Source organism: Trichechus manatus, unplaced genomic scaffold (genome assembly GCF_000243295.1).
Source record: "Trichechus manatus latirostris isolate Lorelei unplaced genomic scaffold, TriManLat1.0 scaffold00021, whole genome shotgun sequence".
Classification (NCBI taxonomy): domain Eukaryota; kingdom Metazoa; phylum Chordata; class Mammalia; order Sirenia; family Trichechidae; genus Trichechus; species Trichechus manatus.
The window spans coordinates 253,419-277,415 of NW_004443957.1; positions in this window are offsets into that span (position 1 = coordinate 253,419).

Sequence of the window (23,997 nt, forward strand, 5' to 3'; positions counted from 1 at the left end):
TTCTCTGTCAGTTTTCTCACTCCATTTGGTGCTTGGCTGAGTTCTTTATCTCTTCATTTGATGTTTTAGGGTTTCAGGATTGTTGTATTCTCTGTTGGGCTTAGTTTTTCGGATCTTTGCTGTGGAGGGATGGCGTGGTGCTTCTGTCTAGAGCACCATTTTGCCAGAACTCCCCCATATTTTGTGATTTTATTTTCTGTAACTTTACTCACAGATTCCAGTTAAATCATAGCAGAAACTTCTGGCATCTTTAAGAACAGTTCCTAGATATAAAGAGTAATATATGGATAATAAATATTTATTAGTAGTACCTTGTATCTACTGACTGTAAATGACTTGTACCCTTATCCTCTCATATCCTCCTTCTGTGGGAGCACAAGCGAAGATAATAGGTATTGGAAGTGGTCCTAGGAAGCCGACTCTTAGGAGAGATTTAGGGATTGGATCAACAACCAGCTAGATGAAAACAGGGACGCCCTTTGTGAATGCCAATTGGGATGGTGATCGCCCCTGGAATGCTGTAGCATCACAATTACAAATATTTTTCCCTGTGATAAATTAGGATAAGATATAGGTGAAAATCAGCCAGTGAAAACCATGTGGATCACAAGAATCTGATCGCAACCAATCATGGGACTGGCACAGGACTTGGCATTGTTCTGTTTCATTGTGCGTGGGGTCGCCATGACTTGAAGGCTGACTTGAAGGCAGTTAACAACAACAATGTACGCGGAAGTTTATATTTTTATTTTAAAATATACAAGAGCCATGAGAACTGTAAAGAGTATGCAATTTACTGACTGTTATCGCTGTTAAAATCCTAAAGAAAGAGGATGACAGGCTCAGGTAGTTAACTACCATCTCTGGGCACAGTGGGAAAGTCAGAAGGCCTCCGTTGCAGTAAAGAGATCATAGATTTCAGGCAGTCTAGGGGAAGATTTTGTTAAGTATCAGGCCAAAGATTTAATTACAAGGTAGCAGAACTACAGAGCCATACGAACTCAGAGCCAAGCAAGTCTCCTATGGTAATATCAGAACCCTGATGGGGAAAGAGTAACACCTTGGCACCTACAATGGAGACATAAGAGTAGAGGTACTTGATTACACTTCATGCCCAGGTTATCTCATAATTTCTGGGACAGAAGAGTGGTCCTTCCCATTCTTTTTCTAGCAGTGAGGAGCTCCACTTGCATGTAGGCCATGCAAGGGTTTTACTTAAGACAGGAGCCTCACAAGGTGATGCCTGCCTTCCTCAATGGATACTACTATCTCCATTTCATGTGGAACAATAACAAAGGTCAGTTCTCAGCACGCTTCAACTGGGGGAAAGTGTTCATCGAAATAACTGCAGGTACATATACATGAGGAAACGCTCATAATCACTAGCCATTAGAAAAATGTAAATCAAAACCACAATGAGATATCACCTCACCCCAACAAGGCCAGCACTAATTCAAAAAACACAAAATAATAAATGTTGGAGAGGTTGTGGAGAGACTGGAACACTTACGCACTGCTGGTGGGAAAGTAAAATGGTACAATCACTTTGGAAATCAATTTGGCACTTCCTGAAAAAGCTAGAAATAGAAGTACCATACCATCTAGCAATCCTACTCCTTGGAATATATTCTAGGGAAATAAGAGCTGTCACACAAACTTCAGAGGTTCACCATTCAGCCAGGGATTGGACAGCCCCATGTAACAAAACGAGACTAATGAGGCACAGCAGACCAGGGACAAGGACTAGAAGGCAGAAGGGGACAGGAGAGCTGGTGATAGGAAAACCAGGGTTGAATAAGGACAGTGTTGACATGTAGTGGGGTTGTTAAGCATTGTCATAGGGCAACATGTGTACTAACTGTTTAATGAGAAACTATTTTGTTCTGTAAACCTTCATCTAAAGTGAGACTAGCAGTACCACTGGAAGAACGTAATCAATGTCACTGAACTGTGCATGTAGAAATTTTTGAAATGGATGTTGTATCTTTTGCTATGTATATTTTCACCAAAAAAAAAAAAAGGTCGAGAAGGGAGAGGGTTGACGTGTTCTGGGGCTGTTAACCAATGTCATAAAAAAATATGTGTACTGACTGTTTAATGAGAAACTATTTGTTCTGTAAACCTTCACCTGAAGTACAATTAAAAAAAAAAAAAGAATTGATGAGCAGTCCTAACCTCTAGCCATCAATCCAAAAAAAAAAAAAGAGCTGTCACAGGAATAGATATATGCACACCCATGCTCATTGCAGCACTGTTCACAATAGCAAGAAGATGGAAACAACCTAGGTGCCCATCAACAGACAAATAGTTCAACAAATTATCATACATAAACACAATGGGATACTACACAACGATAAAGAACATGATGAATTCGAGAAACATCTCACAACATAGATGAATCTGGAGGGCATTTTGCTGAGTGAATTTAGTCAGTCACAAAAGGACAAATATTGGATAAGACCAGTATTATAAGAACTCAAGAAAAGGTTTAAACACAGAGGAAAACATTCTTTGATGGTACTAGGGAGGGTAGAGAGGGAGAGAGGAATTCACTAACTAGACAGCAGACAAGAATCATCTTAGGTAAAGGGAAGGACACCACACAATACAGGGGAAGTCAGCACAACTGGACTAAACCAAAAGCTAAGAAATTTCCTGAGCACAACCAAACACTTCAAGGGACAGAGTAGTAGGGGCTGACGTCTGGGGACCATGGTTTCGGGAGACATCCAGGTCAATTGGCATAACAAAGTTTATTAATAAAATGTTCTGCATCCTACTTTGGTGAGTGGCATCTCGGGTCTTAAAAGCTCGCAAGCAGTCATCTAAGATGCATCAATTGGTCCCAATCCACCTGGAGCAAAGGAGAATGGAGAACACCAAAGACAAATGGAAAATACTAGCTCAAGAGACAAAAGGGCCACATAAACCAGAGACTCCATCAGCCTGAGACCAGAACAACTAGATGGTGCCTGGCTACCACCAACGACTGCCCTGACAGGAAACACAACACAGAGTCCCTGACAGAGCAGGAGAAAAGTGGAGTGCAGAACTCAAATTCAGGTAAAAAGACCAGACTTAATGATCTGACTGGGACCGGAGGAACCCTCAAAGCCACTACCCCCAGACGATCTGTTAACTCAGAACTAAAACCATTCCCAAAGCCCATTCTTCAGACAAAGATTAGACTGGACTATAAAACATAAAATAATACTTGTGAAGAATGTACTTCTTAGTTCAAGCACATAGATGAAACTAAATGGGCGGCTCCTGTCTGGAGGAAGGATGAGAAGGCAGGAAGGGACAGAAGGTGGTTGGGTGGACACGGGAAAGCCAGGGTGGAAATGGGGAGTGTGCTGTCACATTATATGCATTGCAACTAGTGTCACATAACAATATGTGTATAAATTTTTTTTATGAGAAATTAACTTGAGCTGTAAACTTTCACCTAAGGCACAATTAAAAAAATAATAATAGTAACTGCAGGTCCTACTTGATATGTACCAGCAGGTACTGAGATCCTCGTTATGGATCTGGAGTGTGTTGGTCCAGTGGTTAGGCAGAATAGAAGACTTGATAAGGAGAGTTATTTAGATGGGGGCATTCTCTCAAGACATAAGCCCCTAGGTGGTACAAGCTGTTTAAACTCAACTACTAAAGGTTAGCAGTTCAAACCCAAGCAACAGCACTGTAGTAGGAAAGCCTGGTAATCTACTTTCTGTAAAGATTACAGCAAAGAAAACCCTTTAGAGCACACTTCTACTCTGTAACACATGGTGTTACCATGAGTTAAAATCTACTTGATGCAAATGGGTTTGATTTTTTGGATTTTCTTCTGACATAAAATGCAACTTCCCAGCAAGGAAACCTTAATACAGTGCTTAGTTTCTTAATACACTACTTGGGAAGAAAGTCAAACACTTCTTAATAAAATTTGGGAAGAAAATAGTAAATAAGGTGGGGCAGCTAAAAATGTCCTAGCAGATTATTACAGGCAGGGTGAAAATGCTCAGAGATTAAGGCACGTTAGAATGGATTTATTATGTAATATCACACTACACACTAGCGAATTATTTTCCACAGAGACCCCAAAGATGCTTACTCCATAAAATATTGAAAAATGTCCCAGTGTGGAGAACTTAGTTACTGATGAAAATCTGTGGAGTGGCTGTACTCTATAGGCCATGATTGCTGATAGATATTTTTTTCAGTGGAATTGGGCTTCCAAGTGTCACTGGGAATGATCAAATTCCAGAAGAGCAGAGGCAAACCAAAATAAACAAACCTGTTGCTGTGGAGTTGATTTCAACTCATAGTGACCCTATAGGACAGAGTAGGACTGCCCCATAGAGTTTCCAAGGACCACCTGGTGGATTTGAACTGCACACCTTTTGGTTAGCAGTCACAGCTTGCCGTAGCTCTTAACCACTGCATCACCAGGGCTCCAGCAGAGGCAAGGTGGCAGCAAATAACTCTCAGAAGCAGGGTGGCTGTAACTATTGAAATACAAAACAAGAACAGAATGGAAACCAAGGATTTTTGCTGAGGTGCTGGCTTGTTACACATACTTGGATTTTGGGGACAGTGTATATGTGACGGAAACCCTGGTGCCATAGTGGTTAAGAGCTATGGCTGCTAACCAAAAGATCGCAGTTTGAATCCACCAGTTGCTCCTTGGAAACCCTATGGGGCAGTTATACTCTGTCCCTTAGGGTTGCCGTGAGTCAAAATGGACTTGATGTCAATGGTTTTTTTTGGTTATGTGTGTAACACTTGGGAATACTGCTTTGAGTAAGGTTTATCAAAAGAGAGTTCTTCAGCAGGTTCAGGCTATAGAAAAACCAGCCCTGCTTGTAAAACCATGTGTACTGGCAGATCTCATAGTGCTGGAAGTATCGGTAGATAAAGATGCTGTGTGGACTCTCTAGCAAGCCCCAATAGGAGATCCTCAGCGCAGACTTAGAGTTCTGGAGCAAGACTATGCCATTGACTATACAGGACTGTTTACTATTTAGAAAACAGCTCCTGACTTTGGCAGCATCAAAAGCAACAGGGTCTGATTATGGGCCCTCAAGTGACTATGTACATCTTGAGCGTGGTAGGGTCAGATCTACAAATTTATAACATTCGGTAGGCAAAGCAGCAAGCTATCTCATGATGGGCATAGTGCATTTGGGATTGGTTCAAGTAGGTTGGAAGATACATGGCACTATACGAACAGGTGGCCCTTGTCCCTATGCCGTCGATCTCATTTTTTCTCAGCTCACATCTGAGTATTTTTGCAAGATGCCTAGAACCAGATGATAATGAAGGAGGAAACATAGTACACACATAAGTTCAATAGGTTGGTGTGCGAGAAAATGGGTTGGTATTACAAAACAACCCAAATCAGAGGCGTATTTGAGAGACAGGAATAAAGGGAGCATTCTTCCATAGTGGGTCGACCTTTGAAATGGACATGTGATAATTTGGTGTAAAGGGGGAAATGCTGAGGAAAGGAAATACACAGGATCTTGGGAAGTGACAAAGGAATATGGCTGCTTGGTGAGGGAACTAAACAAGCAAGATTAGAAGACCAGCAACAAAGAAGACTGGGGACGAGGCAAGTAGATGGACTTATGTGTGTGGGCACAGGGTATGTGTGGGTCTTTGTGTTGATGAGAGAGCACTCACCACAGCAAAGCAGCTGACAACCATGTGGACAGAATGGCTTAGGTAAATGTCACCAAGCCTTTGTCCGCCACCAGCTCTGTGTGTGAGCATGGTGTCTATGAATAGGGTAAACACAGAGGCAGAGTTGGAGGCTACAGATGCAAGCAGGCTACATGAGCACAAGCCCTGGCAGTGGGAAATGAATCAGGGAGACGATGACTGTCAATCACATACTTGGAACCTACTATCCTTCCTATTATGAGTTGTTCATTAATATGAAGACTTATGGACAGAAGAGAGTGGACTGAGCATGGGTCATGAATGCATGTGAGCAATACAAGGGGTGGGCTGTAATTCAGCCCTTAGCCCCTCAGCGCTCCTCTCTAAAGGTGAAGTCTGTAGTGAGAACACCTGTGACTCTGACCAAAAACCTTTTTTCTGGCTGCTGGTACATGTTGCAGAAAGGGTACTAGAGCACTAGAGGTTTAATTCTGGAAACGGCACTCAACAAACAAAGATAGTACCCTAGTTTCCTCAACACTCATTAAACATAATTTCCAGGCATGAGGTCTTCTGTTTCACAGATTTCCCAGTGAGATTGATCTCTAGTTACTCAAAATGGTAACTGGCTTAATAAGGTGACTTTTATTGCTGCCTTCCCTTCCTGGGTCACATACCTAATAAATGACTTATAATCAAATCACTCTCTCATCTAAGTGTCTTCTTGGATAATGTAAACCAAGACACACACTTAGCAGCAGCCTATTATCTAGAATGTGAAGAAATATCCATTTTAAATTTTATACTTCTATTTCATATCTCAGTAATTTACTAACATCATAATTTTCCCATCTAGATATGTATTTTCCACTTATTCTTCCCCTCAGTGACATGAACACAAAAAGAACTCAAACTAAAACTAGAGCAATGTAAGAATTACCCAAATCAGTATAGCGTGTCAAAACATTTGCATGAAAATCTCAGATAAAAAAAATTTGTATATGAACTTTTCCTCAATTTTTGCCCTTTGAAAGAATGACCTTTAGGTTCAAAAATATTCTACAGCCTACTGTCACTTTTACAGTTATGCTCTAATTCCATTACAAGATCATGTAATTAGATTTTATGCATGCATGTGGGAATGTAATCATTCTTATCCTATATCTAAAAACATTGATTATTAGATTGTTAGATTATAAAAAGTGTTCATAAGGGTTAAATTTTCTTAGTCCAGTCTTCTAAATTGTGTTTTTACTACTTGACACTTACGTAAGAGGAAATTGGATATGTTTGTATGTGAGTGGCTCTTCAATTAAATACTTTTTAATGTATATTTGCCCTATGTAAAATGAGCGATTTATTTTATAGAGTAGTAATTAAAATACTAAACATGTTTTTTAAAATCCTACTTTTCATGGATTTATGCAAAATTGGGATTGTAATTAGTGTCAGGACTATAAAGATAAGTGTTGCAGTCCACTAAAACTTATGAAACCAGATCTGCTTGACTGAAGTTGTGTCACCAGGGAGCTGAAAAGGAAGTGCTGATAAAGTTCATACATAAAATTTGAGGAAAAGTTATGAGCTTTCACTTTTACATCATATTTTACTAAGCAAATGGATTTAGTAATAGGAAAGGATAAAAATCATTGATGTTTTGAGCATGTTTTGGGTTTTGCTTATCAAATCAGACCACTTCTTTGAAAAAGCAAAAACTTTTATATACATGTCCACCAAGTAATTCTTGCATGCCTAAAGTTAAAACCATTTTCTGCTCACCGTGGACAGATAACTTGCCATTTGAAAGAAATGTGGAGTCTTTCCATCTTGGGAATTTAAATTATGTTTTTCCTTCCTATTTCTTTATTTCCTCATACACGTTTCTTCGATTTTGCTAGCAAAGGAAGGTCAATGTGAGCTTTTGCTCCTCAAGTCAGTCAAGAGAGGTTTTGCCCCTCATCAAGACCTATAGTTCATTTTCTCTTCATCAATCCCTCCTGTCATAAATTTCTTCCTATAACATATACATTCCATGATTTATAACTTAATCCTCTCTCATGTCAATATTTTCAATTTTCTTGCCTCATTCTTCCACTGACCCATGCCCCAGCAAAAGAAATCTAAGGAGAAAAATCATGCAACCGTAGATGGCATCTTAGCATTGCCTTGAAACTCTTGAGGTTTCCTTAGTTAACACATTTTCCTATAATTATAAGGAATTATTTCAAGCTCCTCTATTACCATCAAATTTCTGTCTCTACCACCTCTATTATCATACTCAGGAGATGATCTCACCTTGTACTTCACATACAGAAATATAACAGCATTTCCATATTAGCATTTCAACAAACTCTCCAGCTTAAGAACACTTCCTTTATCTTAAGTGACTTTATTTGCTTCTTTTTATTTTTCCACAATTCTAGTGTGAGTTTTGTTTATTATTATTATTTATTTTTCCCATGCAATCCTCTTTACTTTATTACTCTTTGATGTGGTACTCCCTTTCTTTTTCAATCTTTACCATCAATCTGTACTTCACTTTAATGGCTTTGCCACTTACATGTTGCTTACAAACAAATTTAAAACTCTCTTCCAGATTATAACTTTCATTCTGCAGATCTTCTTTGCTAACTAGCAATCAACTCAAATGTCAGCTAAAGGACACAACTGGCATCAGATTAATTTTAAAAGGATGCAATGATAGTAAACACAACATGTTGGCATGCCAGTTTAGCTATTTCTCATTCACAGAAGTCATTCCAACAGTCCTATAGTAGTCCAGGGAATAAGCTTGGTTGATCGTATGCCTAGCTCAATCTACTACGTGTGTGCCCTTGGGACACAACTTAACTCTGTCTCAGTTCCCTCACTGGAAACAACAGGATCTTACTTTACCTAAGAGGGTTTTTCGGAGAACTAAATGAGATAATGCATGTAAATCATGTAGAAGAGACTCTGGAAAGTGCACAATAGATATTGTGACAGTGATTATTCTGTACTAACTGCAATGAACTTTTCACCATTTTGTCTTTACACATACCATCCATACCCTTCTTCAACGTCCATCTGAAATGGCGCCTCATTTACAGCTTCTCGTGATGCTCTTCTCAATTTAAATTCCTACAGCTCACAACTATATTACCATATAAGTTTATGAGCAAACTCCCACCCAAAACACATTAGGTCTCTTAAACTCCTCAAGACCCTAGAAAACTCCACAACACATGGTATATGAAAGGAATTGAATAAATATTTCTAAATGAACTAATATTGCAAAGACGCTTTTAAAAAACCAGGAGAAAGATGTAGCAGTCTGCTTGCACAGAAATTCACAGCCTTGGAAATCCTACGGGCTCTCTATGAGTCAAAACTGACTCGGTGACAGTGGGTTTTTTGGCGTTTTTTTAAAACTTACTTGCTAAAGAAAATATATGTGGAAAGTTATTTAAAAAAAAAACAACAAACCAACCTATTGCCGTCGAGTTGATTCTGTAATGAGTATACATTTTGGTAGAGTCTGGAACGTCTGTAGTTATTTGGGGAAAGTTTCTAGCTAATGTGCAGAATATGAAACTAAAGAAAAATACTCAATGTTTTGCACATAGAATGTCTTGCATTAGACTCTTACTACAGCTTTAAAAACTGTACTGTCAACACTGGCAGCCACTAGCCACACGTGGCTCTTGGACACTTGAAATTTAGACAAATTGAGATGTGCTTTAAATGTGAAATAGACAATAGAGTTAGAAGACTTATGAAACAGGGAATGTAAGAATCTATCATTAATAAAATTTTGCATTGATTATATGTGGAAATTATATTTTAGATACATTGTGTTAAATCCTATATTATTAAAATTAATTTCACTTCTTTTTATTTTCTTCAATAAGACTATTAAAATATTTAATTACATATGTAGATACCATATACTTCTATTGGGAAGCATTGCTATAAACAATGAGTCAGATAGTAACAGAATTTAATTGATTCCCAGCAGTACGTGGTATAAAAAAGGATTAAGAGATACACCTTCTTACTCGGTTTTGTTTCTTTTTTAACTTGAAGATCCTATTACTTTTTTGTGGGATTTTGGTTTGTTTAATGATTTGGATTATATTTATCTTTCTCAGATTGCAAAAAAGAATTAATTGGTTTCTTCAACTTTATTTTCCAAGTTTTTCAAGGTTTTTAATGCCATCAAGAAAGTGAAATTATGAATTTTATTCACCAGGATAGGAAACTAGATCATTTTAACCCCAATTGCAAGTATAGGTTCTTTATATTTAACATGAAACTTTATGAGATTTATTTATTAATAAAATAACTTTTGATTTTTTCCACATTTACCATGGGAAGAATAGATTGAATTGTGATATTTTTAGTGTATTTTTTACTGTCATTTCAACATTTTTCATATGTAAAATTTAGTGAGAGCAATTATATCAATTATGTTGTGTAACCATACCATCACCAATTACCTGTTGCCAAACTGTGAAACTTTTGAAAAAGCAAAGTAAACAAAAATGCTACGGCTGCTAACCAAAAGGTCAGCAGATCAAATCCACCAGCCACTCCTTGGAAGCCCTATGGGGCAGTTCCACTCTCTTCTATAGGGTTGCTATGAGTCAAAATCGACTTGACAGCAACGATTTCAATGGGTTTAAACAAAAATGTACATGCATTACAGAATCGAGGCGTTTTCTATAGTATTCGGTTTAGAATTTGCCTAGTGATATGACTTTACATTCTAACTCTGTTGAATCTCTGATAAATGTCTACAGATCCTCAGAACTCAAATGTTACAGACAAAATTATTATTGAATAACAAAGTCAATTTTAATCCACACAGTGAATGCATGTCTTATAAAGTTTATTCATTTAATCAAAGATATTTGACTAAATTAAATATTATAGCTAAAATTGACTAAAATTCAATTTCACAGCGATAGCAGGCACGTTTCAACTTTTCTTTTTTTCTCAAATATGAATTATTATTTTTTTCTGTGTGATGTAACAATCAGCTAGGTAGCAATCCTCTCAGCCAAGGGGAAAAAATAATTTATCCAGTCCACCACACCATCCAAATAATGTAGATCACACCAGAAATTTGGCAGAAAATGCATATGATTGGATTTGTCATGAGAAATAAAATATCAACTCAGTAATGAATTTAAAAATATGCAGAAAGGCTGACAATTATGAACTTTCAATCTCAAATTTCAATTATTTTCATTGAACTTCTTGCTGGAGTAAATGTACCATAGATTATTCATAAATCTAACATACCTAACATGTTTTACAATGACTGCTGTAATAAATAAATGCATTGATAACAAACACAACCTAGAAAAATCTTACTTCCTTCAAGCAAATTTGTCTATCTGGGCCATTTCATATATAGTGACTAAGTAGACAAGGCAATGCAGTCCACAAGAAAATGAAGCTTTTTGTTGCAGCAATATTAATCACAGTGAAAAATGGAAAGGATAAAAACTTGGTCTGAAGATACAATCCTCCTAGGTTGGTCCTTTTATTAAAAGAGTTACTCTCCAAGTATGGGGTCACCATGAATAGGAATCGACTCATCAGGAAGCTTAATATTTTGGTTTCTGGGTAGCCATGAATCAAAACTGACTGAGAGCAACTGGTTGGAAACTTGGTAGACAAGCAAATTCTAGCGCCTCTCTCCAGATCTCCTGAATCGCAACCCTAGAGGTGAGTCCCAGCATCAATGTTTTCACAAGCCTTCCAAGCGATTCTCATTCATGCTGAAGTCTGATAATCACTGCCATAGAATAATGTTTTTTGGTCTAAATTTTATGTTCATGGGATGAGGAAAATGTGCCAGCATGTAGGAGTCAAGGTATCTGAGAAAAACGAATAGAGTGCCCACCTAGGAGACTGCTATGAACATTTTATCTACAGGAATGTCGGACTCACTGGAAGACTGAAATAGAGAAAGTGAGTCTTAGTGCTCATCACACTGCCTTCCTGAATATCACACTGTGTCACTAGATGAGGAAAAAACAAAACAAAAAAAGATGTCTTCTCTTAAAAAAAAAAGTCATAATAATAGTTGCCATCAATTCTGACTCACGGTGACCCCATGCATGTCAAGGTAGAACTGTGCACCATAGGGATTTCGTGGTTGATTTTTCAAAAACAGAACACCAAGCCTTTCTTTCAAGGTGCCTCTGGGTGGACTCCAACCTTCAACATTTCAGTTAACCATTTGCACCATCCAGGGACTCTGCTTTCCCTTTAAAGGCTAGTGTGATTCCTTTTCATTCTATGGGTATTTTGTTGTCCTAAATATATTTTAAAAGCAAAGGCTTAAATTACATTATTTATAAATCTATTTTTGTCATTTTTTATCCAACTATTGGGTCAATATATCAAGAGATAAGATGATTTGTCAAACTAATTTTATTTTTATGAAATAAAACATATACATTTTACACTATGCATACTGACTCTTAAACTAGAGCACAAAATACTTATGAGTTAGTTAAAATGTGTTGTAAATGCAGGTGTACATTTTCCTGTCAGGATTGATAGTTCTAACGATCGGTTGTATTCTACCCTGAAACTAAATTAATCCAGCATATGATTTCATATGGAAGTTGAATAAACAAAAACTATTTAAAATAAGCCTTAAAGAAAAAAACTACTAAGCTAAAAAAAAAAAAATGAACCTTGTAAATCTATAGGTAAGAAATAATTAAGACCATGTCTGACTCTTTCAACTAAATGAATCTGGGGCTTTTAAAACATTGTAATTTTTTAATTAACTTCTAAAAAGAGAAACCATGTACTTTATTCTTTTGGGGTATCACTTGCTAACAATGGCATATTAATTAAAAATAAATTACAATGAATTTCCTTTGGAAGTACAAGTGATATCAAAACCTAGTATCATATTAGTTCACCATGATTAAAATTCTTTTCCTTTTTATTTGTCCAACAGCAGAGTGTTAATTAAATCACTGCTTCCCACACACACACTTATACACTTATTTCCCATTCTTTAGTACAATTACAGTCAGTTAAAGGCAGACAGAAGACAAAAACTTTTTTCTACATCAAGCACAAAATTTACGTGAACTTTATATACAGATTACACAAAATGCAGTCCATTACTTGCGCTCTTCGTCTACCAGTGCTCAGAAATAAAGCAGCATGAGCATTTTAGAACTAACAATAGTTGGAAGTTCAGCCTGTAAATTGATTTGTGTTTCATTTACCTGTCATATTTATATTTATTAACATGGTTTATAATCTGGTCATATTACACAGGGTTCTATCTTATATTTTTTCTGATAGTACAAGTAAGACTATATGGCACCAGAGGTGCCAGAGTGGTCAAGATTTCAGTGACTGACACTCTGTCTGTCTTGGTCCCATTCTATTCCCAGCAACCAGAACCATGTCTGGCATATATTAAGAAATTAAATTAGTAGAATAAATAAACAATAACCAAATGAATGAAGGAACGTGGTGAATATAAGATACATATATTAGGGTATTATCACATTGCCCCCCCCACACACAAATACATAGTTTACTTATAAGGCAAGAAAGAGAGTGTATCAAGTGTGTTCTGCCATGTTAGACAATCATTTTATATTTATTCATCCTCTCAAACATACTTATTGAGTGATTACTATGACCCATCTTTCTGTAAGCAATTCAATCTGATTATGACACAATTCCTTAGTGGTGTGATAGAATGATCCCTAAGTTATTTCAGTGACCAAAGCCAGAAAAAAGTCATCTTCAAAACTCCATGTATATACCTCGAAAAGTATATATATATAAATTTTCAAAAGCAACAATAACAGAACGATCATGGCAAATATTTAAGTTGCACTCTCTCCAGTTGCAATTGTTGTTGTTTGTTTGTTTGGTTATCATTATTATTATTATTTAGTATATTGGCCTTGACCTTGTCGAACAGATTGGGACCATTTTTGCTGGGCTTCAGTCGCTCATGAACTCACAGATTTGTGCGGCACTCAATCCTTTCTTTCCCGTGCAATATACGCAAATGCATTTGAATTCTAATCTTGTCTTTAATCAGACTCTGCAAATAGACTGAATAAAATGAAACAAACATAAAAACATGTACTCCAAAGTCCCTTGGTATATGCTTCATTTTTTATCAAATAGGTGCATATTCCACTTTGACCCTGCCAGCTTACAGTTAAATTAGTCATTAGTCTATGGAAAACATATTTTGTGACACCCTGAAGTAAATCTGTTTATATCTGCATGCGTGTGTATTTGTATATAAACATAAATGTATAGATATATACATGTATGTATCTTTTAATGGAATCATATTGAACATGTTTCTCTAAGAGTTGGTATCGCCATTTTACAATAGATCAGCTTGAATATATGTCAGGGTCAGTATATGTGCATTTGGACTCCCTACGTGGTGCAAACGGCTAATGAGCTTGGCTGCTAACGAGAAGTTTGAAGGTTTGAGTCCACTCCAAGGTGTCAAGAAAGAAAGGTCTGGCAATCTGCTTTTGAAAAATTAGTCATTGCAAACCTTATGTGTTCTACTCTGATGCACACGGGGTTACCATGAGTTGGAGGTTGACTCGAGGGCAGCTAACAGCAGAAACAGCAACTTGTGTATTTTCTTCTCCCTCCATAATGACAGCCTATATTTCCAGAGTGTATTTGTGAGAAAATAGCGCTGAGTGTTATAACCCCAAAATTTCAGTGGCTTAAAAAAATAACAAGGGACCCTGGTCGCGTAGTGGTTAAAGCACTCAGCTGCTAACCAAAAGGTCAGCAGTTCCAACTCACCAGCTGCTCCACGGCAGAAAGATGTGGCAGTCTGCTTCCGTAAAGATTTACACCCTTGAAAACCCCACGAGGCAGCTCTACTCTATCCTGTGGAGTCACTATGAGTCGGAATCAACTGGATGGCAGAGGGTTTCGTTTGTTTTTTTTAAAAAAAATAGCAGCTTATTTCTTGCTCACAGAAAGTCTAATCACATGCGTATGGTCAGGTTGTTCCCAAGGGTGGGTTTACTCCAAGTATTAATTCAGGGAACCAGGCTCTCTACCCTTTTGTGGCTCTGCTATAACCAGAGACACAGAGTCTGCTGCTGGATCTTCTCCATCTGACTAACAGACTAGATCATGGGGGAGAATCAAATACAGGGATTTAGGGAATTCCAAGAGCCAGGCCTGTTGGCAAAATGGTTAAAGCGATTGACTGCTAACTGTAAAGTTTAGCAGTTCAAAACAACCAGCAGCTCTGTATACATATATATACAGTCATGCATTGCTTAAAGTTCACGATATGCTCTGTGAAATAGGATGTTATGTGATTTGGATATTGTGCGAACGTGCCTAAATCGCAAGCAATAGCATTCACCGATTTTCCACCTTTGTATTGTTCAATAACCTTTCGTTTCACTTCCAGATCAATACTTCTCCTTTGCCTCTTGCTATTGCTATCACCAGCAGTGATTTTGCTGTGACTGGAAGCCAGGATGCACTTCGCAGTAATATTTTTGAAAAAAAAATTAAACAGAGAGACAATGTTACAGTGCTCAAGAGACTCGCAATACATGAGTTTGCATGCTGCTTCCTGCTAGTCTAAGCTTACACTGTTATATGGTGAACTTTTTATTTGTAAGTAGGGAAAGTTTACTTTAAAATAACAATAGAAAATACAGTACAGTAGATACATAAGCCAGTAACACAGGCATTTATTATGACTATCAAGACATATGTATTATAGGTTATATGCGTAATGTGCCATTATATGTCTGGCAGCACAATCACTTTGTATACAAGAGACATGAGATACATGTGCTGTGTGCAGGAAGCTGTTACATTCACTAGGTCCCATTCTCTGACAAGGATTTCTGAGCTCTATTATAACCTTATGAGACCATGGATGTATATGCAGTCAGACGTTGCCCCAAAGGATGTTATGCAGCACATGACTGCATATATTCTAAACATGTATGTAGTGTTGATTGAACTTTGCCTAACCTGGTCCAATTAATTGCTATATTTTTTTCTTCATTATTAGGTCAAGACGGATATCTGCACGTTCTTTATGGAATCTTTCAGGCTTTGTTTTCTGAATTTGAGAGCAATGACTTGAACAAGAATGCACAGATATCTACTAGCAGTGTTTACAGCCATAGCTTGCATGAAAACAAATATTTGTCCAAAGTAAATGTCGTCTGCAGAGAAGTAACTCGCACTACAACAAACACAGTCCTTCTAAACATGTCTGATTATCAGAATTACTTGGTGTGGTTTGAAAAAGTAAGACCATCACATCCTGTCCCTAGAATGTGACAGGTCTGGGAGTGTGACCCCATATTCTGTATTTTAAAAAGGGGTCTACAAAGTTTGTTGACATGTTTATGAGCTGATATCTATAACCTATGCTTAATCACACAAAGAACTTTGGCTTCTCAACCACCTCCAGTTCAGATGATGATTTTTTCTTTTCTTGGTATAAACAAATGGATTATTTCGGCAGCTTTCACAGAATAAAGTGATGTTCAAAGGCAACTTTTGCATTTTTTATGATAGATTTTGCCGCCTTTACCATAGTCATTGTGAGAGCATTGGTGGTTCAGTGGTGAATTCTCACCCTGCATGAGGGAGACCTGGGTTTGATTCCCAGCCAATGCACCTCATGCACAGCCACCGCCGTAGGTCCGGGCAGCCTTTTGTTCAGTTGCTCATGGGGTTGCCATGGCGGCAACTAACAACACTATAGTCATTATGTTTCAACAATTTGGAAGTCAAGTCTCAATCTATTCCCGTAATTTCTTCAAAGACTTAGCAAGAATTAGAAGTAGTTTTTACAAGGTAAGAGTCATACCTAAATGTCGTTAATGGAAAATTAACTTTTCCTCTTCTCATCTAGCACCAGTGAAAGTAACTGACGGGTCAGGAAGTTGAAGCTATTTGCCAAAGATCACAGAGTGGTAGAGCTGAGATTCAAAACCAGGTGACTCCTACTCCAGGACTGTACTCCCTTACAAAATGTGTCACTAAATGTAACTTCCCCTTAGTATATAGAACTGTGTGAAGCAAAAAATTCTAGAGGCTCCATATTCAAAGTGAACTGCAGGTTTCCCATGACTCCAGTTAAGTCAATTCAATCCAATCACATTCAATTAATTTCTCTTTATTGATCTTCCATTTTGTTTCAGGTATTAAGTGCTATATGTATACAAAGATAAAGCAGAGGAAAAGGAGCATTTTGGAGTGGGAGTTATCATATCTCTTGCATAGGACAGTTTTCCTGTAACCTGGCGTAGCACTTTGAAATTCCAGTAAAGCAGAAGTGACAGCCCTGTAACTCATAATCTCCACTGAGACTGTTGTGGTGTGACAAGCCTGTCTCAGCTGACTCTCTATGAATTAGGAATTCTTAAAGCTTTCTATATGAAAGATGCAATGAGCTGCTTTGTTTCAAACTAAAACCACTGAGATGCTAACTAGGAAGTATTCTTTTTCCACAGTAATTTCAAATGACTTTTGGGGGAAAGTAAACGCATTTACTCTAAGTTTTTACTTGGAAGGTTTCTCCTTGTAAGAGAAGAATGAACATTTCTGTGAACTATTACAGGACATGATATACAGATATTTTAGAAGTCATTTTAAATTTTAGGGTTTGGCAAATAAAATGTTTATGCTGATTATATTTTCCTGAAAGCAATAAACACAAATTGAATTAACATAGAATTTAATGTTTTAGAGTGGTAGGAGGTGAGGGGGAGGAAATAGCCTTTCATATTAGCAAAATAATATCATTTTCCATCTGGTTGACTCAATCTCCCCCAAGACAGAAAATGTTCAACCTCTTGGGGAGAAAGTAAATTTAATCTTTCTAAGTGCTCAGTCAACATCTTTATTAAATTTTTACTTCTTTACTTCACTATGTGATATATAATTTCCTTTGTTGGGTTTTCTTTTCTTTTTTTTTTAATAATGTTTTATTGTGTTTTAGGTGAAAGTTTACAAAGCAAATTTTTATACATATTGTTCTGTGCCATTGGTTACAATTTCCACAATGTGTCAGCATTCACGTTATTTCCATTCTGTTTGTTTTGTTTCCATTGATCTAGCTTCCCTTCCCCCCTCCCCTTGCCTTCTTATCTTTGATTTTGGGTAAATATTGACTGTTTGATCTCAAATAGTTGATTGTTCATACTGTTATTGATTTCTAGTTTTATAGCATTAGAGTCAGAGAAGATGCTTCGGTATTAGGTCTATTTTTTTTTAACTTATTGAGGCTTGCTTTGTGGCCTAAAATATGGTCTATTCTGGAGAACGATCCATGTGCATTGAATAAGAATGTGTATAGTGCTGCTGTTGGGTGTGTGTTCTGTATATGTCTATGAGGTTGAGTTGGTTGATTGTGTTATTTAGATCTTCTGTATCTTTGTTGAGTTTCTTTCTAGTTGTGTCCATCATTGAAAGTGGTGTGTTAAAGTCTCCTAGTGTTATGTAGAACTGTCATTTCTCTTTTCAGTTCAGTTGCAGTTTGTTTTATGTATTTTGGAACACTGTCATTGGGTGCATAAATACTTATTATTGTTATGTCCTCTTGGTGGATTGACTCTTTGTCGTATTATGCACTTCTTTGTCTCTTATAATGGATTTTAACTTAACATTTATTTTATCAGAGATTATTATTGCCACTCCTGCTCTCTTTTGATTTCTGTTTGCTTGATATATTTTTTCCATCTTTTGATTTTTAACATATTTATGTCTTTGTGTCTAAGATGTACCTCTGGTAGGTAACATATTCATGGGTCATGTTTTTTATGCATTCTGCCACTCTGTCTCTGCAGTTTCTTTTACTTTTGAGAGTTCTTTATCTGAGTTGGTATCTGAGTGATTCTGCCGCGTGTCTTGATCTCAGGTTCTTGTCTGATGTCATTGATTTTTCTGTCTGAAGGACTCCCTTTAATATTTCTTATAAAACTGGTCTGGAGTTTGCAAATTCCCTTAATTTCTGCTTATCTGGGAATGTCCTAGTTTTACCATTGTATTTGAAACACAGTTTTGCTGGATATATGGTTCTTGGTTGGCAATTCTTTTCTTTCAGGGTTTTATGTACGTCATCCCATTGCCTTGTTGCTTGCATGGTTTCTGACAAGAAACCAGTGCTTAGTCTTATTAGTGCCCCTTTATAAGTGATATTTCATTTTTTGAGAGATGCTCTCAGAATTCTTTGTTTTTGGTTTTGGAAAGATTGATTATGATATGTCTTGGTGACTTTCTTTGGGGCTTATCCTGTATGAGGTTTGTTGAGCTTCTTGGATGGAAACCTTCTAATCTTTCATGATATTAGGGAAGTTATCTGCCAATGTATCTTCAAAAATTCTCTATGTACTTTTCTTTTTCTCCTCCTCTTCTGGAATTCCTATTACATGTAAATTATTTCTCTTGATGGTGTCCCACATAATTCTTAGGCTTTCTTCATTTTTCTTCACTCTTTTTTCTGATTGTTCCTCAAACAAATTAGTATCAAAGGATCTGTTCTCTATTTTGCTGATTCATTCTTCCATTTATTCAATTATACTTCTATATCCTTCCACTGAGTTATAGAGTTCTGTTATTTTATTATCTTTTGGATTTCTAGTTGTTGTTTTTGTGTAGTTTCTAATTGTCTATTTATTTTGTCATTTTATTTTTGTATTGTTTCCCTGGATTATTCTAGGTTTTTGCCTATATATATATATATAAATATAAATCTCTTTGAGGATCCTAAATATAAGTCTTTTGAATTCCTTATCAAATATTTCTATTACCATTTCTTCCTCGGGAAGATTTTCTGTCCCTCTATTTCACTTACTTGTTTGATCCATCTTATCCACTTTCTTCACATGATTTGTTATGGTCTGCTGTCTCTAAGGCATTAAGGTGTTTATTTATTTGTATATTTCTGTATTGATTGTATGTTTTGTATTTGTTTTGTTTTGTTTTGTTCTGATATATAGGAGCTTTATTTCTTCTCTTTCGCTTTAGAATGTCTTTCTTCCTTTGTATTATTTTAATTGTTGTTTTGTGGTACTGGTCTATGTATCTTTGGTGGTGTTAGTTGGCTGGGTGTAATTTCTTCTCACTAGTGGATATTATGGGTCTCAACCATATGTGAGTCCTTTGTGGTTGGCTCATATGTCTTCCCTTAGAGGGCTGAGTGGAAGTGGGAGAGCATGCTCTTTTCCTGATATTGCATAACAAGTGTTGCATGGTCTAGGTCCCTCCACACCATTTGTGGGACCATGGGGTGCTTCCAGTTTTTTACTAGCAGTTAGTGCATTCTCTGGAAGTCAGAGCAGGATGTCTCTGTATCCACTGTGAGGGAGTGCTACCCAAATGGACAGGTAGTCCCACTCTGCATGCATGAATTGGTGTCTCAGTAGGTGGTGGGGCACCAAGGGGTTTCAGTACAAGTGCAGTCAGCCTGCAGGAACTGTTTGGGTGTAGGATGTGTGACATTGCAGCCGGATGAACATTAGATGAGGGCACTAGGATCCCCTGCTCGTCATTTGGCAGAAATGCAGATGGTGCCTGTCAGGATGTGACTGGCACTGCTGATGAGGTGATGTGTCTGTCCAGGCAGTCACTGGTCATGGGTGCAGGGAGTGTTCTGGCCAGTCACTGGGTTGGGTTATATGTGTGCACGCCACCGGTTGCCAAGTGGTCCGGGTGGGGATGCACAACTCGCTGGTCACCAGGAGGGTGACAAGGGAGCTTGCACTGTCAGTTGCTGGGTGGGGGAAGGGGAGGGATTTCACGTCACCGATCACCAGGAGGGCAACATGGTAGGGCTCACCACTGGTCGCCAGACGAGCAGGGTGGTTGGGTTGGGGGATGAGGGATGGGACTCACACTGCTGGTTGCCAGTCTGGTGGTGTGAGAGGGTACGACACTGATTGCCAGGCAGATAGGGTGGTGGTGGGGACGGGCATGGTGGGTGTGCTCAACCAGTTGACAGTTCGGCAGCACAGGAGTGTGTGCCATGAATCCCTGTGCAGGTGGGGTGGAGAAAAGGGGCAGGCGGGGTTGGCTGGGTAGGTGCACACTTCTGGTCACCAGTTCGCTGGGTGGGGAGGGTGGGGGGCAAGGGGGTGGATGCACTCTGTTGTCAATCTGGTGGCATGGGAAGTGCGTGCCACTGACCACGGGGGACCAGTGTCACGGGGGAGGGTGGGCAGGACAGGTGCACACCTCCAGTTGCCATTCTAAAGGTATAGGAAGTGTGTGCCGGGGATGGCCAGGTGATGGGGCAGTAGAGGGGATTTACTGCTGGTCACCTGGCAGGCAGAGGGGGGAGGGAGGGAAGAATGCTCCCCTGGTCTCTGGCATGGGCACCAAGGTACTCCCTGTAGAGTGCAGCCAGCGATTAGGACCTGGACCCGACCAAATGTGAGGAGTGGAGAACTGTTCCAAGCCCAGTCAGGTGGGGGATCTCCAGCTGCCACTCTATGGATCCTGTACTCCATGAGCGCCACCCATCCAAATGATCAGGAACTGCTGCTGTTGAGTAGTTTTGTCTCTCTTTTCTGACTTCTTCCCTGCTCTGTGGTCAAGCGGATCCCTAAGGGTCTCCCCCATCTTCCTGCACTTTTCCTGCTTAGATCTGCTTCATGTTCTGCTCACCTTGCTTCAGTCCGGGTTTGTCTACAGAGTATCTCTGTCTCCTACTGGGAATTCCATGAAGCTGCCTTCCTGTGCTCCTCACCTGGCAGTACTGCTTGCTTTGTCTCAAGATGGCCACACTGCACTGGGCTGGCTGGCAGGGAGCTTACAATCCATAAATATCCTCATTTACTGTTTTTCTTCAGTTTCTCCTTCCATTCGGTGTTCAACTGAATTCTTCATCTTTCTATTTGCTGTTCTGGCTTCCCAGATTGTCATCTGTATCTGTTTACTTCATTTCTCAGTTCTTTGATATAGGGGGACTGCATGGTGTGTGTGACTAAGCCATCATCTTGGGCCATTGCCTAGATATTCTACTTGATTGATCATTTTCATTCATCCCTCAAACTTCATCCACTAGCAAGTCCTGTCAATCCTAACTTCAAAATATATCTTAAATCAAACCACATCTCTCCAACTCCACTTTCAGCACATCTACTGGCCAGTACACCAGCAGCAAGGTTGGTGTTCTTAAAAATATAAATAACGTCATATTTCCATAATTAAAGCCCTTCAGCAAACTGAAATGTTTTTCCAGCCAAAAAGATCCTGTTAGAGATCATACCCAACCAGCTCGCTAACCCCAACTATTGTATCACTCTCCCTAACCCACTCTGAGTTTCTCTCTGTTTCTTGAACTGCAACACTTTTGTCTAAGTCAGAGTCTTTGTACATGGTATTTACTCTACCTATAATACCTTTCCCCCAAAATTACACATCAACTCAACCTTTAGTTATCTATTTAACTTTTAGAAGTGACCATTCCTTGTAAAGAAGTGACCCCGTAGTTCTTAATTTGACTCCGTTTTATTTCCTCTGTAGCCTGTATTATAATTTTAAGCTATTTTATTTATTTGTTTGACTGCTAGTTACTCCTATGTCTCCCAAAAAAAAACAAAAATGTAAGACACATGAAGGCAAAGAGTTGTTTTCTGTTAAATTCTCAGTCAATCACACAATAGCTTTAATAAATACTGACAAAATTGATTAATAAAATAAATGAATTGATAATCACTTTGCTTGCCAGTCCTCAATGAATAAAATGGGAATGTAAATAACTACCTAAATTTTTGGTTAAAAAGATTAGAGTTAATATATACAAACCATATATCACACTGGTGAGTGTTGTTACTTGCCATGGAGTTGGATCCAACTCATGTTGACCCCATGTACAGTAGAACAAAAGTTGCTTAGTCCTGCACCATCCCCATGATCCTTGGTATGTTTGAGATCATTGTTGTAACTCTTGTGTCAATCCATCTCACTGAGGGTTTTCTATGGGTGTGGTGAATAGTGGTATACAAAACATGGTAGATACATTTTTTAAATCATAATAGTAATCAGTTTCAAAGATAAATTCTACGTAGGTGAAATACAATATGAAGATAAAAATATGCAAAATGATAGAACAACTGCGCTAAAGAAACTCCAGTACTTACTTCTTTTTCAGATTCAGAGCAGAGCCAAGGGAAGCACAATTGTTGTCCAAAAATGGCCCAGAATAAAACTTCTTCCTTAAAGCAAAGCACAGGTAAAGTCAAGTCTAATTCTTTAAATTTTTCAAGATCCTGGCCTGTAAACGTGAAGACAATAATTTCTCAGAACCCATTCCTTCTTTCTGCTTTCCTCCCTCATCCCTAGAGAATTCACACAGCCCAGGTTTTATCATTTCTGAGGGCCAGAGCTGTATCTCTGCCCTGGCTTCCTATTCAGAAGACTAGGAAATTTAGGGGGCAGTGAGTTTAAGTTAATTTAGGGAAGGAAAACTCAAAAAATGAGGGTGAAAATGCTGAACAACTCGAAGAAGGTAATTAGTGTCGCTAAATTGTACATATAGAAACTGTTGACTAGGTGAATGTTCTGATGTGTATATTCTCAACAACAACAAAAATAAAACAAGTTATTTTTAAAAAAAGCATTGGCAGTTATAGCAGGTGATGTGAAGTGACACTCTTAGAGAAGGGTCTTGGAAGCAGCTCTAAATCAAAACAAGACATACTTACATGGGGAAAAAAAAGCCTAAAGAAATGGACTTTGATTTGTGGGGTGGTTTCCTCTGATTTTCTAAGAGTAATCATGCATAAAACTAATAATGACTGTTCTAGTTATATATTATATCCACCAACACCTTGGCTACCTTGGTCATAAATTGACTTTCTGCCACCCACATATTCTCTCGGTCATTGGCACTATCAGACATTGTCTGGTGTTTAAACCAGTTTACCAGAAGAAACAAATGATCTCTGCTTTTTCTACTTCCACAAAATTAATGCTGGATATCCAGCAAACCATAGAGTAATTAGGTAATTTAATCTTTGTTTTCTACAATAGGAAAACTGATTTTTTGCTGGACTCTAATATAGATAAGTTGCTTCTCTTGTCCAGTAAATATTTCAGTGGCAGCTTTGCAGCATGGAAATGCTCTTCACTTACCAGCATTGTGATGTGTCTTTGTCCCCTGGGCAATCTTTTCTGTCATTAAGGAAGCACCTCATGCACACTGATTAGAGCCAAGCTGAACCAGTTCCAACTGAATTTATTCCATTGTATCACTTACAATAGTTTCAAATTATCTTTCTTCCATACTCCTTCCCCCACAGGATTCTGTGGAATAAAGAGTAGGCAGTATGTGCA